The sequence below is a fragment of the Pinus tabuliformis genome, chromosome J (genome assembly GCF_031772625.1).
Source record: "Pinus tabuliformis cultivar Carrire ecotype Pingquan chromosome J, CPIR1, whole genome shotgun sequence".
Lineage (NCBI taxonomy): Eukaryota > Viridiplantae > Streptophyta > Pinopsida > Pinales > Pinaceae > Pinus > Pinus tabuliformis.
In genome coordinates, this window is record NC_142295.1 from 410,011,082 (window position 1) to 410,028,348 (window position 17,267).

At 42.5% G+C, this 17,267-nt stretch overlaps 1 protein-coding gene across 1 annotated transcript in view; it reads right to left on the reverse strand.

The window, feature by feature from the left end:
* Positions 1-17,267, reverse strand: part of LOC149227576 (putative LRR receptor-like serine/threonine-protein kinase At1g56140) — a 169,727-nt gene that overhangs the window by 64,023 nt on the left and 88,437 nt on the right. The gene's annotated exons all lie outside the window — the stretch shown is intronic.

The following is a 17,267-nucleotide window of genomic DNA, read 5'->3' on the forward strand; positions in this document are numbered from 1 at the left end:
GATATTTCGAAGATCAAGTGCTTCAGGTGTGGCGAGTTGGGCCACTATAGCACTCAGTTTCCTCTCAGAAAGAAGGACAAGGAGGAGAAGCAGGATCAGCAAGTTACATCTTCAGAAATTGACAATATGTCCTCCAGACTGGAGGAAGAAAGGTTTGCCATGCTTGTCGAGATGCCTCCAGGGGTGAGGTGGGGCGATCTAGAGCTGTAGCCCCAGAGAGCTATAGGTTGGGAAGGATTCTTAAGGAGGTCCACCTCATGAATCATTACCTTGCTACAGGAGCCCAAGACATGCAGTAGTAGGATGGACCAGTGGCAGTTGGTGCAATCAGGTGCAATCAGGTGCTAGAGTGATAGATGCAGTAGCTAGTAGCAGGTTAGAGACTGAGCAACGTAGTGCAGAGTTGGCAGCAATGTAGTTGGAACAAAGCAGAGTCAAAAGCAACGCAGAGGCTTTAGTGACAGTGCAGAGACTAGTAGCAGTCAGAACTCGAACAACGGATGCATCATACTGAACACAGTTGGTTCAATATTTTGGATGCTTTTCCGTTGCAGATGTTGCAGTTGCAGCACCAACATATGGAGAGAGGGTTGCAATGCAAATGTAGTAGTTGACAGCAGTTCAGCAGCAGCACGGATGCAGCTCATATCAGAGTTGCGTAGTAGTTGGTGGGCAGTAGAGCTAGACATCAGCAGCGCAACAGGAGATGGTGCAAAGACAGAGTGATGCTTTAGTAGGTTGCAACACTAGAGCACATTCCTCGCTAAGAGGGAGTGTTGATTTCTGTAGCATCGGATGTGCTCTAGGCACAAGATTTTGTAGAGAGGTTAAGACACATGCATTCTCCAATACCCAGAAATCGTTTGGGAAAATTCCACCTAGAGGTGATATAATTAAAATAATTAACTTTTTTAAATGGGTCCCTAAGTCTAAACTTAGGAAATTTGGTTAATTAAAGAGTATTAGTTAAATATGGTGTGAATCTTCTAGAAGAAGACGAGGATTAAATCCCAGTTAATCTTAGACTTTGATCATGATTTAATCTTGGTCATTGGAGATCCAACAAGAGATTATAAGAAGGAGCTTGATGGGCACTTGGAGAACACATCGAATGAGAGATTAGAGATCGAATTTCTCAAGAGTAGCAGTTTTGAGTTGCCAAAGTGAGATCGAGTGATCTTCTTGTAGTGAGGGGCAGGGATAGTAGTCTGGAGGAGATTTTTCCAGATTTGGAGAGTGCAAAGCAGAGAGGAAATAGAGCAATTCAGTGAGGCAATGCAGTGCCACGTAGAGGCAGCGTAGAGCTTAAAAGGGAGTTCGAAATCGAACTGGGAGAGTCGAGATCCAATGCCAGAAGTAGGGGTGTGAGATTGGAGGGCCAGAAGGTCAAATTTCCAGACAACAAGAGATCAACAGAGGAGGTGACGCAGAGCCTAGCAAGATTGACATGGATCTGCATAGGATTGATGGAGAAGCTACGTAGAGGCAGCGTGGGGTCAGCCAACCAGCCCCTGATCAGTGTCGAATCTCCCGAATCAATGTGAGATTTTTCTCACTAACTCTTTGTTAGCATTTCTCTGTATTGGATAGACAATTTGGCATCCAACAATTTGTACTCAGATTTACTACTGCATAATAATCAAAACCCTCAACTGTTGCGTTGGTTTTCCCACATTGGGTTTTTCCGGGGACATTGTCCAAAAACATTGTGTTGATGTGTGTGTTTATTTCTCTCCAGCGCAGTATTTAGTTTGCGCAGTATTTTATTTTGTGTAGGCTGCATTGTATGTATTTCAATATTTGCCGTAGAAAACTGCAAGTAACTTTTTCAAGTAATTTAATAAGTAGGTGAAATATTATCAGCTTGTTGTAGTAGGAATCGGGTAATCAATTTTCATAGAAAGCACACAATGGGACACAAGTGTGAAGTGTCAAAATTGTATATTTAACTGGCTGGCTATGAAATTCACCAAAATTTAAACTTCAAGTATTAAATTGGGCAAACGAAATAACTTAGGCTATAACCATGTGATTGAAAGATAATCCCTATCCTCACCTTCATGGCTTAGCAAATCTTTAGAATCCCTGAAGTCCACTCTTTTGGAGCCTATAATAGCTGCAAACTCTTTGTAAGTATTAATTGAGAAAAGAACAAGGTATTGCAATATTGTCCATGTTTTGATTCAAATTTTAATTTACATCATTGTTAGTTTGTGTCATTTGAAATAATATTAATAGCTTAAAAGATGATCCTATGGGTGTTGATGACTATCTATTAGCCTATTTCCAAAATGTTAAAGAATAATCTCTCTTGTTAATTGAAGTAGGTGGACAGTTAGCTGTGAGTTCAAGTCATTTTAGAAAAATATTTGAGATACTGTCAATCAAGACATTTTTAGGAAATTCATGCAAATCCTAGATATCTTTAGAAGTTAATTTTAGGTGGTTCTGGAAAATTCCTAGTCTCTGTAAAATCTATAATGAGAAGAGTGTGTAATGCCCCAAGGGTATATGAAGGCTTTTTCCTCATTCAATTTTTACCTCCCTGTAAAAATTTTCATGGTATCAAAACCAACATAAGACTCTTCATTCTTCACAGAATGGAGAGCATATCCAAGAGAAAACAAATTTCAGAGCAAGCCTAAGACTCTTCGTAAAGTGGAGCGCAGATCATGAAGATCGTGAAATAAAAGATTTGAGTTTCCAAGTGTGAGGTCTACATAAAAAGGTTGACCATTTTTTTGGTGAGTGAGCCCTATGGCATTTGTTGTAGTAGAACCATTGTTTCCTAGCTACCACTACTACTCTACAAAGCAGTCGTCGTATGTAGGTACAGGAATTTTCCCTAGTTGTTGCCATGAGCCATTATTCATCGCTGTAAGAACTATCTCTGTTTGAAATATATATCTATACATATCTCTCTCTCTCTCTCTCTCTCTCTCTCTCTCTCTCTCTCTCTCTCTCTCTCTCTCTCTCTCTCTCTCTCTCTCTATATATATATATATATATATATATATACTTACTGGTAATATATGGTAGAGTTTGGCAACTCCGCAAGAGGTCTGCCCATTTTTCAAAGTAGCTAACGTAAAGAGTTAATGGTGCATTAGGGATGTAAAGGATTTCTTTTGGATTTAATTAGTCATTAAAATTTTGCGTATGCTTAGTCATGCAAATACTTGCTATGTATTGAGGTTATGGAATTATTATTCTGTGATTTAAAATTTTAGAACCTTTTAGAATACGTTCAAGAAAGGATAAACAAGAAAAAGTGAAATTTCAAGAAATTGTTTTTGACTCGGGGATTTTTTCTAGTATTTTTTAATTATTATCTAAAAATAATAATGAAAAATAGTAGTCGAGGATTAAAAAAAGGTTTCGAAAGGTATTTGAGTTTCTTGAGAAAGATCAATATGATTTTTCTTAGTGGATTTTATCTGCCAAAACTTATTAGTATGGATCTGATCAATGTTCTTATTTTCTATCACCTATTTTCATTGGTAAAAATTATGAATTTTGGGTTTATTAAAATGAGAACTAGATTACAAATATATAATTTATGGAACATTATTTCAAATGGGTTCGAGGAACCCTTGAGTTAGGTAGTCTGTGAAGCTATGACACAAGCTCAAAAGGATAAAATCTTTGTGAACAAGTAGTATGATGCAACAACAATGTTTCCCAATCAACAAGGTTTGGATGGAAGTATTCTTCCTAATATTATAGCATCAACCACATCCCAAGAAGCTTAGAATATTCTGGAAATGACATATAGTGAAAGAGGGAGCAGCATTGATCAACATCAAGTTGAGTCGCAAAACATTATAGTTGTTAATGAATTTCCGAATGTAATGGGAGAAGCAAGAGATTTTGATATTGTAGAGGTAACAAGAGAAGCTATGGAAGAGTTTGCCGATGTAGAAAAAGGTATACAACACATGGAGACTACAATTATCCTAAACAATATAGTTGAAGAAATTGTGGAAGCAAAACGTGATTATGTACAAGATGTTGTGCATGAACATGGTAAAATGTAATGTTCCAAACGTAAATAAACAGTGATATGCAAAGAAAAAACGATTTTATAAACAAAAATTTTCAACAATCAGTAAATGGTCATAAAAACTCCAAAAGTAGAACTCGCTGAGCCATTTTATTAATCAATGGGGAGACTACAATAGTATGGAGGCATGCACCTGGGCTTGCCTCAATGGCAAGCATGACAAAGCCCAGGTGATGATACAATGATATCAAGCACTCGAAAATGAATGCTCCTCTAATGCTCTGCGCTGCCCAGAAAACTACAGTGTTGGCTGGAAAGAAAATGCAAGAAAATCCACTTCCACTACTCAGAAAACACTACAAAATTAGCCCCAATCACCTTGTTTAAAACCCACAAAAGCCCAGAAAGTGTTTGGTCTGAATCCAACCTCCAAAATTTGGCCTCCAATATGCCCTATGCCCTCCAAACTGCTCAAGAATACGGCTTGCAAGGAATACAAGAAAAACCCTCCTCCCAATCTCCAAAAATATAGCAATCTCCTCCTCAAATGCTTCCCTTAGCTCCCCCGAAAAATTTTATCCTTAAAGACTGATGTTTTACCTCCCACATGTGCACCAAATGTTGCCTCTACGCTGGCCCAGGATGTGTGAAAGTCACACTGCCAAGAAGCACCTCTACTCCAGCTCCTAAACTCTCCAAAATGACAACAACCCTCCTATGCCTCCTCTCCGGAAAATCTCTAAACCAAATTCCACTGTAAGACATCACAAGCAAACTCACCCTCCTCTTCACTACGTCTTCCAGTAATATGTACCACTTGGAGATGAATGCAACTGATGGAAACCACAATGAAATCCTCTCCAGAAGAATGAAGAAAAACTTTCCTAGGGTGGCACTCGAAGTTCTCAGAAGAAAGGGTGAGCTCTTTGCTTGAAGAACTCTTGTTGAACAACAAGTGACTTGGCTAAACAGCGTGAGAAACCAAAGAGAAATCAATAAGCCAAAAAGATGTCAAATGAAGAGTGTTGCCTCCTTTTTATAGATTTCGTGGAGCCTTTTTCCCTCCTTCGTGGGCCCCTCACTAAACCTTCGATTTCCCCTCTCATGCATTTCGAACCATTGGCTTAGGGAGTGCATATTTCCTTGTGTGGGTGGCCCCAGATGCTACTAACAAAATACCAAAGTAACTTACTTATAAATCCTAAGTCTTCTAATAAAAATGAAATGGGTCCCATCACCTCCAAAATTGGCTCCAAAATGTAGAAATTAGTCCTGTTCCAAAATAGTTTAGGAAGGGACATTACAGTCCTCGCCTCCCAAATGTTGTGTGTTCCCAAGCAACTTCAATGTTGGATGCTCAAGTACATGCTCGCCTTCCCAAGTAGCATCCTCATCTGGCAAGCTCCTCCAATGCACCAAAAATTGCTTGTCCTCAAGCAGTGCCTGAACAAGCACCCTCTCTGACTGTGGATCCCCACTGTCTCTCCAAACTTCACCAAGGTCCCAAATATGCCATTGGATTGTCCTTGATCTCTCTACTATCATATAATGAAGGAGTCCCTCGATACTAGGATCCCAAGACAACCTAATCAACGTAAAGCACCCTTTGCTCCACTCACTATCCTGCCAGATAGGGGCGTCAGAACCCCTCTGTCTACTGCCAATAAGTAGAGTATCATGACGATATAAAACTCTGTCCAAATCCTCATGAAGCTGCCCTACTGAATAGTCCACCCCATGCACTCTGATTGTGGGCCCCGGAAGATACAACTCAATCTCGATGCCAATGAAGCCTCTCTTGCACGATCTCCTCCTGAAATCCTCTTGCTGGCCATCCTACCATTCTGATGAAGTCTCCCACACCATCAGTGAATCACAGAAACCCAGTGGAAAATCTGGATGACCCTCTCCTGTAGAGACAATCTCACCCTTATGGGTAGCTGAACCGCTAAGTACTGTGATACTAGGGTCCTATGCCAACGTAGCAAGAAACTATCTTGTTGACCCTGTGACACCCTGGTCATCACTAATTGTCTCGCACGCTCATACCATAACCTCCTCTTGCATAACTCTCAGCCACAATCTATGTGATGATCGAGGTTAGGCCCAACCTACCAAAGCTCCTCAATAGTGCCAGCACCTATCGCCCCATGGCTGGCTCCAATCTTGAGCAACAATCAGCCTCGCCCTATGGTGATTCCCCATGTGTCTACCTGTGAATGAATCAGTTTGCCTATTATTCTGACCAAGCTCACTGAGGAGTGGAGTACACCAGCAATCCACTGGATCCCTGGATCCCATAACCATACTGGATGTCCACAACCCCAAATCCTCTTTGCCTGCTGCTGTGTTATGTTGCTAGCTGTTGGGACCCCTCTGTGACCCATCTTTGTCTCCTGTAGGTATCCAATAGGTAGACACTGAGCATCAAGAACCTGTGTCCCAAATAACCGACTGCTCTGCACCTACCAAATCACATAGCAAGATCTATTATTCCAGCTCCTGATGATGTGCTCGAGTGCTACTAGAAGCCTCGACATCATTCTGCCGATAAGGACTACCATCCATTGCACCTCATGCTCCCCCAATGCCTCGAGTTGTGTAGCTGAAAAACAACATGCAACTCCCTCTCAGTCATCTCCTCAAGTGTGAGCCCAGGGGTGGAACATATACTACCTCGACAATCAACCAAACCATCCCTAAGCCTGTATTCGTCAACTCGTGCACCTATCAAGTGTCTCAACTAGAGAGTCTCCTCCCATCTTATGATACGAGAGGTCTCATCCAATTGCCTAGGGTGAGCCTCCCAATCCCTGTTGGATGAATGGAGAGTGTCAAGGGGCAACAAACAAACACTCTACAAGTGTAAACAACACCGGAGGAGGATGGGTATGGTCAAGAGTTCGCCGAAATGCTCAAGAGTAATCCTACAGATGACCCCCTCTCTATCTTGGATCTGTTGATAACCTCCTCGAAGCCCTGCCTCCAATAAACATGGTGTCCCCAGATGCTCAACAGTGTCCTCATCGATCCTAGGTGGGTTGCATCCAATGGTACACGTAGTGGCCCTGTCCATAAGTCTCCTAGGAGGCAACACTCCAAGCATCCACTACAACGCATCATCTGCCACTACATACCACTCAGTATCATAGCACTCCTCAACATGCCACTGTACGCCGCAACCTATCTCAGTACACCACTAGATACTCCCAGCTATGGTTATACCGTCTTGTACTGTCATGTGTCCCACCTATGTCGTTGCACCTGTCACTCCCCTCATATACGTAATGCGATGTGAGGCACTCTCACTCCGCAACGCATTCCAGTATACTATGGTGCACCCCCATGCGTCTCCCTGCCTATCTACAGACCAATGCTCCACGTTAGATGCTCCTACCCATCCCTGGATTTGATGGCCTAAAGTTGTGTCCATATGCATCGACCCACACCCATCCTGTATCATCACCTCCCCCGTTCCATCACGATGCTCTTTGATGAGGGAATCTCCCCTCCAAACCCTCCTTGAGGGGCCAAAGAAACGAATCTCTAGGCACTAGTAGTGATGCCACTGCTGCTCTGCTCCTCGATGTCCTCTGTTCCCTACACAAGTGTGAGGAATCCCCAACTCCATAGAAGGCACTATCTGGTGGCCTACCAATGCCACCTCCTCCGAAAAACTCCTGCCAACAGACACTGATCATCCTATGCCCCCACATCTGGCCAACATGCCGAGACAAATCATGGAGTCTGCCTACTACTTTGTTTATTCGACCTATCATTAGTGTTGTCCAAAACTCTGGTGGGAATATGAGAATGGGGGTGAGTCCAATCATTGGATCCGCCATCCTGCTAATACCATGATCGACCCAATCCATGGAGTGGTGGGGAGTCCCACTTGGGTCCAAACGATGATCCAGCCCTCATGCCCCTCTGGCAAACCATGACCCCTGCTGAACTATTCTCTCGATCATGGATGTATCCAAAAACCTAGTCAGCCCTATCAGGTACCAACTCAATATCTCTTGCCACCCAACCCCATGAGAGGGATCAAATGCAAGAGTCCCCGAGTACATAGCAAGTCCATCATGCGAGTGTTGTGCCCTACGCAACTCATGTCACCTTGTCTCACTAGCATGGTCATCATATACAACCTGTCTAGGTAACCCAGCCAATCTCCCTCCAACGTGCAAAGGTAACTTAACAATATTGCATGCCCCATCTATGTAAGCCTGAAGAGATTTATTGTCTGGAAGGACTGCAACTTTGTTGGCTGCCTATGCATTTATCTGCTCCCCGTCGATGGCAAGTCCAACATATGATTGCCCATCCCCCTTGTTAAAATTGGCCACTAGGGCCAAACTCCATGTGGGTCATATTATTTATGGTAGCTAATATTTTTATTGGATCCCTCTCATTGAGAGGTGTAGGATTGATCTAAAGATCATCCGATTCTGATAAGTATCTATGAAGTTTTGAATTTATTTATGTTATGGACAAATTGTTAAGTCGGCCAGCAACTTATGTAGGCTCAAAAGCCCAATAGTCATGTCTATTCAACCTCTACATTTTAGTATGAATAGAAGAGGACTTCAAGTCATTTCTACACACACTTGGATCTCTTCCTCTCTCTACTTGTCTTTGGGTTTTAGTAGGAGGAGAGATCCTAAGGAAAACCCGAAAAATCCAAAAAAGCCGGAAAAGCCGGAAAATATGGAAAATCCGGAATAGCCGGAAAATCCGGAAAAGCTAGAACTGCCGGAAAAGCCGAAAAATATGGAACTGTCGGAACTGTCGGAAACGCAGGAAAAGTCGGAAATACCAGAAAAGTCGGAAAAGCCAGGAAAGCCAGAAAAGCTGGAAATGTCGGAAAAGCTGGAACTATCGGGAACTGCCGAAATAGCCGGAGCATTTGTCTCCGAAGGAAGGCAGCATGATGTATGAGATAATGGGCAGCATAGTAAGCAGCCTGATGATATGAGCATGGGCAGCATAATAGGAAGCATGATGTATGAGATAATGGGCAACAGAATAAGCAGCATGATGATATGAGCATGGGTAGCATAATGATGCATGATGATATGAGCATGGGCAACATAATGACGAATGAGATCATGAGCATGGGCAACTTGATGATGGATAAGACCATGGAAGATGCAACATGATGAGCAGCATGAAGATGAGAGCAACTCAGTCATCAAGGTTCAACACATGTGACAGTACAGCAAGGTGTCACACGGTAATGTGTAGCAAATAGACGAGATGCAGCACTATGATAGGTGAATGAGTCACCTTAGAGAATCAGTTGAAGCAATATGTCTTCAACTGATCTCATGCCGATATCAAAAGTCAAAGTGATTGACTTCTATTGTAAATGTACTATCTCTCTCACTTTCTCTGCTGAAATTTGAAGAACATAAAAGAAGAATTGATCAAGGGTTTCCCCACATTGTGGGGTTTGTCCCTGGCTAGCGCCACATCTTGTGTCCTCTTGTCTTGGCTTGTCTTCTGCTATTTATATTTATGTTCTATCTGCAGTTTACTTTATGCTAATGTGATTGCTAATGTGGAAAAGAAATTGAAATAAATTGCTCTAGCATAGAACATACCTAAAATTAACATGGTATCAGAGCTGAGGTGAAGACAATGCCCAAGCAAGAGTGAAAGAGAAATCACCAAAGACAATAGGGACAAGACAAAAGGATCAATGGGTTCCACATCTCTCTTCTAAGTTCACAAAGGGTGAAATCGAAGCAGAACATATTATCAGAATAGCGTAGCAGAAGTTTCTGATGGCCCATCTAAAGATCACTTCATTGGGAATTTCGGATCTAAGGGTGGAAGGAAAGGCGGATGCCTTGGTTGCAATAAGTTCGGCCATTATGCGAAGGAGTGTCCGAAGGTAATGCAGGTCATCAAGGAAATGGTCGACTCTTCAAAGAAAGCAAGGAACCCAAAATCACTTTTATGTACCTGATCGCAAGAAGAACCTGGTGTACATCTCGGAAATGGAAGTCAAAGGTTTCAGGGTGGCACTCATCGATGGAAAGGTACATGTTTGGAAATAGAATTTTCAAAGATGTTTTTGAATTCAGGGTTGTATCAAATTGCAGGAAGTCCACTAGGGACCGTGTCCATTGTCACGTAGCACCGAAGGTCTGTGAGTCAGATGGTGACAGGGTTGTCTGAATTCAAAAGGAGCATGAAAGTACATGTCTGAGATGTAACAAAGGAAAATCTTACAAGGGGACCATTCCCCTCATGTAGCAGGTCCACAGGCCTGGAACAACCTAAGGGGTCTAAGATTGATAATCAGGAATATCCCATATGCAGGTGGAAGAAAGCCCTCTATGGCTTGAAGCAAAACACCCCAGGCATAGTATGAGAGGATCGATAGTTGTCTGATAAAGCTGAGATTCACTAGGACTGAAATGGATCCAAATCATCTGAAGGTTGTGGATGATAGACCTCTCATACCAGCACCTTATGAGGACGACTACTTCTAACAGGTGCAGACCCTTTCATTTGTAGAAGTCAGAGGGAGTTGGATTCCAGATGTGGAATGGTGAATTGCAAGCCTGTGACTACCTTGAGGATCTTAACTTTCAAAAGTTATATGGTAGTGATGTCGGACCAGATTTGGGAAATGCCTCTAAATCTCATAAACTCATTCACGTTGATGTTCTTGGTGAACTTCTGTCCGAACATATGTTTTGCAGTTAGCATGGTGAGCTCATATTTGGTTGAACCTCACTGGATTGGTGCCAAGAATCTTCTAAGATGTCTTCGGGGCACAATCTCTCATGGATTGAGATACACTGCCGGAAATATGAAACTACATGATTATTTGAATGCTGATTGGGCAGGCAATGTGGAGGATCATTAGAGAACTTCTTAGTACTATTTCTCTTTGGATTCTGCTTCGATATCATGGATGAGCAGGAAGCAGAAGTCAGTTGTTATAAGCACCGCTGAGACCGGATACATATCTACGAGTATGATCTCGTATGAAGCTGCCTGGTTGGGGAAGCTCTTCAAGTGAGTTGTTTGTACCACTGTGATTCTCTGTGACAACCAGAGGTGGGATTCGATTATTGAGGAATATGGTAAGTCTATAAGCAAGGAAGCTCCATCACTATGAGATGATGTATAAGTCGCTACACTTTGTCTAAGCCTCGGGGGAAAGATCAAATCTGTGATTTTCCCGAACGACTTGGAGTCATCAAGAGACCCTTATACAAGGGTCCTGTATGTTATATACATTGAGCTCTGGGAGCTCTGGGGGCTTGTGGTTCTTACTGCAGAAACATACGACCACAGGGTGACTCACCCTCCCCTACTGGTGCGCACTGGGACAGGATGATTCGCTCTCCTGTGGGAAAGATGATTTACTCTCTTGTGGGACAAGATGATTCACTCTCTTGTGGGACAGGATGATTCGCTGTCCCATGGATAGGATGATTCACTCTCCTGTGAACTAGATGATTCACTCTCTTGTGGGACAAGATGATTCGCTCTCTTGTGGGACAGGATGATTCACTCTCCTGTGTAGCAAGATGATTAATTCTCTTGTGAGGTCTGGATGATGTGTTCTCCATGACGTTTGTGTAGCAGGATGATTAATTCTCCTGTGAGGTCTAGATGATGTGTTCTCCATGACGATTGTGTAGCAGGATGATTAATTCTCCTGTGAGGTCTGGATGATGTGTTCTCCATGATGATTGTGTAGCAGGATGATTAGTTCTCCTGTGAGGTCTGGATGATGTGTTCTCCATGATGATTGTGTAGCAGGATGATTAGTTCTCCTGTGAGGCCTGGATGATGTGTTCTCCATGGCGATTGTGTAGCAGGATGATTAGTTCTCCTATGAGGATAGAATTGATTAAGTTCTCCTGTCGAGGCATCCTACCCATGCAGTGTGGGACTCATGGGAAGTACCTCTCATCTGATCAATGAGAAGGGAAATGAGGATAGGGACCATAGTAGTACCGATGGATGCATCGTTGTACTACTGTACTCCCTATGCTAGGATGACCTTCATTGATCTAGGATCAATGATACTGGTCTAGGACTAGTGGTAGGAGCTGTACCTACTATGATGCTGAATTCGGGTCGGTTGAGACTGGTCTGGGATCAGTGGTACATACTCTGAGATTGACTTAGGGTCAGTGGAAGATTTGTCTGGGACCAGTGAGAGTGGTACATGCTATGACACTGACTTCAGGTCAGCTGAGATTGATATGGAACCAGTGGTACACTCTTTGAGACTGATGATACTGGTTTGGGACCAGTAGTAGCAGTGGTACCCTCTATGACGTTGACTTTCGGTCGGTTGAGACTGGTCTGGGACCAGTGGTACGCACTCTGAGACTGACTTCGGGTCAGTGGAGAATGGTATCAGACATTCTCGATCAATTCTTCTTCTTCATGGTTCAGTAGAGCTAAGTTGAGCATAGCTGAGCAGAGCAGAGTGAGCAGAGTAGAGCAGAGCTAAGCAGAGCTGAGCAAAGTAGAGCAGAGCTGAGCACAGCAGAGCAAAGCCAGCAGAGCTAAGAAGAGCCAGTAGAGTTGAGCAGAGCAGAGCAGAGCCAGGACAGCTGAGTAGAGCAGAGCAGAGCCAGGACAGCTGAGCAGAGCAGAGCCAACAGAGCTGAGAAGAGCTGAGCAGAGCCAGCAGAGCAGTGCAGGGCACTGATGGCAGAGATAGTACAGTTGGACATATGGATCAGCGGATGGAGTTCTCCCTAGTTGAGAGGGAGTGTTAAAATTGGCAACTAGGGCCAAACTCCGATTCCGATAAGTATTTATGAAGTTATGAATTTATTTATGTTATGGACAAATTGTTAAGTCGGCCATCAACTTATGTAGGCTGAGAAGCCCAACAGTCATGTTTATTCAACCTCTACGTTTTAGTATGAATAGAACAAGACTTCAAGTCATTTCTACACACACTTGGATCTCTTCCTCTCTCTACTTGTCTTTGGGTTTTAGTAGGAGGAGAGATCCTAAGGAAAAGCCGGAAAAGCTGGAACTGCCAGAAAAGCCGAAAAAGTCAAAAAAGCTGGAATTGCCGGAAAAGCCGGAATAGCCGAAAAAGCTGAAAAAGCCGGAACTGCCGAAACTGCCGAAAAGTCGGAAAAGCCGGAACTGCCAGAAAAGCTGGAAACGCCGGAAAAGTTGGAAATACCAGAAAAGCCGGAAATGCCGAAACTGTTGGAACTACCAGAAAAGCTGGAACTACCGGGAACTGTCGAAACAACCGAAGCATTTGTCTCCGAAGGAAGGCAACATGATGTATGAGATAATGGGCAGCATAATAAGTAGCATGATGATATGAGCATGGGCAGCATAATAGGCAGCATGATGTATGAGATAATGGGTAGCATAATAAGCAGCATGATGATATGAGCATGGGTAGCATAATGATGCATGATGATATGAGCATGGGCAACATAATGATGAATGAGATCATGAGCATGGGCAGCTTGATGATGAATAAGACCATGGAAGATGCAGCATGATGAGCAGCATGAAGATGAGAGAAGCTCAGTCATCAAGGTTCAACACATGTGACAGTACAACAAGGTGTCACACGATAATGTGCAGCAAATAGACGAGATGCAACACTATGATAGGTGAACGAGTCACCTTAGATAATCAGTTGAAGCAATATGTCTTCAACTGATCTCATGCCAATATCAAAAGTCAACGTGATTGACTTCTATTGTAAATGTACTATCTCTCTCACTTTCTCTGTTGAACTTTGAAGAACATAAAAGAAGAATTGATCAAGGGTTTCCCCACATTGTGGGGTTTGTCCCTGGCTAGCGCCACATCTTGTGTCCTCTTGTCTTGGCTTGTCCTCTGCGATTTATATTTATGTTCTATCTGTAGTTTACTTTATGCTGATGTGATTGCTAACGTGGAAACGAAATTGAAATAAATTGCTCTAGCATAGAACATACCTAAAATTAACACCCCTCTACCATGGGCACAAGAAGAGTCCTGAGTTGTCCCTCCACAAGTAGCTCATCGAGCATAACATCCTCATCTAGCTCATGCTTCTCAAGGTGATCTCCATACTGTTGTAGGTAGTTGTCATCTAAGAACTCCGTCACAGATCTAGGTGCCTCTGTGCCCATCAGCACCTCACTAATGGATGTGTCCCTCGACTCCTCCCTAATTTGTTGTGCGCTGCCATCACCTGAAAATCTAGACACGGTCTTAGACACCTCATCAATGGATACCTCAAAAACAAATGGCACCTCAGCAATGACAGACACCACATCATCAAATGGCTCTATGGGTGTATGCTCCAGTTTCTCCGTCAAGGTGTCAACTGGTGCCATCAAAGAGGTCTCCAACAATGGTGACTCTTGTTCTACACTGGGTATATCGATGTGCTCCTCATGACCCTGCATACCCTCGACCTCCTCCTCAGGCCCATGATGTTTAAAACCAGGTCTCCACCAGCAAAATCGTCTCCTTGACTCACCCTCTAAGTGTCCTTGGCCTGCCTGCTCCTTTTTACGAGATATGGTTCCCTCATTCTGTTGACTTTCCCCACATGGTGTAGATGGTCGTACTCCCATGGCTTGTGCACCTCTAGTGTCTCTACTGTAAGGACAGGGATGGATCTGGTCTCACACCTTCCTCAACTGAGCCAACCTCTCATCATTTCAATGGATTCCACCCCAGAATTCCTACATACTAAATCTCCCTTGAGCCATGGGTGGTGTACGGTGTAACCCGTCACTGTGCATACATGCCCAAATCTCCCATGATCTTACTGGTTACCCACAGCTGGGCCAAGATCATGCTTTGATACCACTGTAATGTTCCAAACTTAAATAAATAATGATATGCAAAGAAAAACGATTTTATACACAAAAATTTTCAACGAGCAAATGGTCATAAAAACTCCAAAAGTAGAACCAACTAAGCCATTTTATTAATCAATGGAACAAGTACAATAGTATGGAGGAATGCACCTGGGCTTGCCTCAATGGCAAGCATGACAAAACCCAGGTGATGATACAATGATATCAAGCACTCGAAAATGAATGCTCCTCTAATGCTCTGTGCTGCCCAGAAAACTACACTATTGACTCAAAAGGAACTGCAAGAAAACCCACTTCCACTGCTCGAAAAATGTTACAAAATTAGCCCCAATCTCTGTGAGCAAAACTCACAAAAACCCAGAAAGGTTTTGGTCTGAATCCAACCTCCCAAATTCGGCCCCCAATATGCCCTACGCCCCCCAAACTCCTCAAGAATACAATCTACAACGAATACGGGCAAAAACCTCCTCCCAAGCTCCGGAAATGTAGGAATCTCCTCCACAAATGGTTCCCTTAGCTCCCCCGGCAAAGTTCAGCCTTAAAGACTGATGCTCTACCTCCCGCATGTGCGCCAATGTTGCCTCTGCGCTAGCCCAGGAAGTGCGAAAGTCACACTGCTAAGAAGCACCCTCCTCCAGCTCCCAAACTCTCTAAAATGATAGCAACCTTCCTATGCCTCCTCTCCAGAAAATCTCCCAACCAAACTCCACTGCAAGACAGCACAAGAAAACTCAGCCTCCTCTTCACTGATTTCTCCAGTAATACGCACCACCTGGAGATGAATGCAACTGCTGGAAACCACAATGAAATCCTCCTCCAGAAGAATGAAGAAAAACCTTCCTAGGGTGGCAGTTGAAGTACCCTAAAAAAAGGGTGAGCTCTTCGGTTGAAGAACTCTTGCTGTACAACAAGTTACTCGACTAAGCAGCTCGAGCAACCAAAGAGAAATCAATATGCCAAAAAGGCGTCAAATGAAGAGTGTTGCCTCCTTTTTATAGATTTCGTGGAGCCTTTTTCCCTCCTTCGTGGGTCCCTCACTAAACCTTCGATTTTCCCTCTAATTCATTTCGAACCATTGGCTTAGGGAGTGTGTATTTCCTTGTGTGGGTGGCCCCAGATGCTATTAACAAAATCCCAAAGTAACTTACTTCTAACTCCTAAGTCTTCTAATAAAAATGAAATGGGCCCCGTCACCTCCAAAATTGGCCCCAAAATGTAGAAATTAATCATGTTCCAAAATAATTTAGGAAGGAACATTACATAAAAAACATGTGGAGGATGAAATTAAAATTGTCTTTATAGTGGCAGTATCAGGTGAGGATAACTTAGTAGTGAAACTTGAATTGAAGTTGAGTTAGTGTTTCTTGAAGAGTGACTTTCAAACACCAAGTATGATAAAGGAAAGTGGTTATGGAAAAGCTACAATAACTACAACAAAAAATTCAGTAGAAGAAATCAAGGAAACCATCAGAGTTCTTGAAGACTCTGTGGCAGTGGAAGAGAAGATGAAAGAACATGAATATGTTGTTTTTGATCTTATAGTAATTGACAGAAAAGTTCAGTCAACGGTAGCCAAGGTACAACTAGATGAGACAAAGAATCAGATAAAGACGACACTAAAGACAAGGAACTATTAAAGAAGAGTAAAAAGTATGTGGAATACAAAGTTTTGGAGCAATAGGAAGAAAAGACTTGTGCAAAGTAGCGTTGTGGATCAACATGCAGAAGTAAAAAAAAAAAAAAATTGAAATGGTATAAGTATTGTAAGCCTAGTTGAGACCAACAGGTAGTAGTGGTCATAATTAAGGGGGAGTTGTTAGTACTAGTGAATGTAATAGTTGAGATTAAGAGGGAGTGTTAAAGAATGAAATATCTTGTTAAGTGAAGTAGTCAGATAGTTAGTTGTCAGTCTGAGTCACTTTTAGAAAGATATTTTTATACACTATTAGTCAAGATATTTTTAAAAAATCATGCAAATCCTAGATATATTTAGAAGTGGTTAGTTTTAGGTGATTTTGGAAAATTCTTGACTTATGTAAAATTTATTTAATGATGAGAAGGATGTGTAATGCCCCAAGGGTGTATGAATCATTCTCTCTTCCTTTCTATACATCTTTCCACAAAATATAGCAGAGTGACTAAGTTTTAGAAAAACATTTTAAATAAATGGTATCACTAATGACCAAAGGGAAGGTTCTCTTATGTAGGAAGCATTAGGGAAGAATCTTATTGTTGGTATCTATTATCAACATTAACATATTAAGATATAAGACAAAGATAGGGCTATAACAAAATTAATTATGGCCACGGGTAAAACAATCAAAATGGAGGACAAATCTGAAAATTGTATCAAATTCTGCAAACAGCTCATTGCTGAATCTTCTCAATAGAAACCAACAAGAAAGATCAAAGGTTTAATGGGCCAT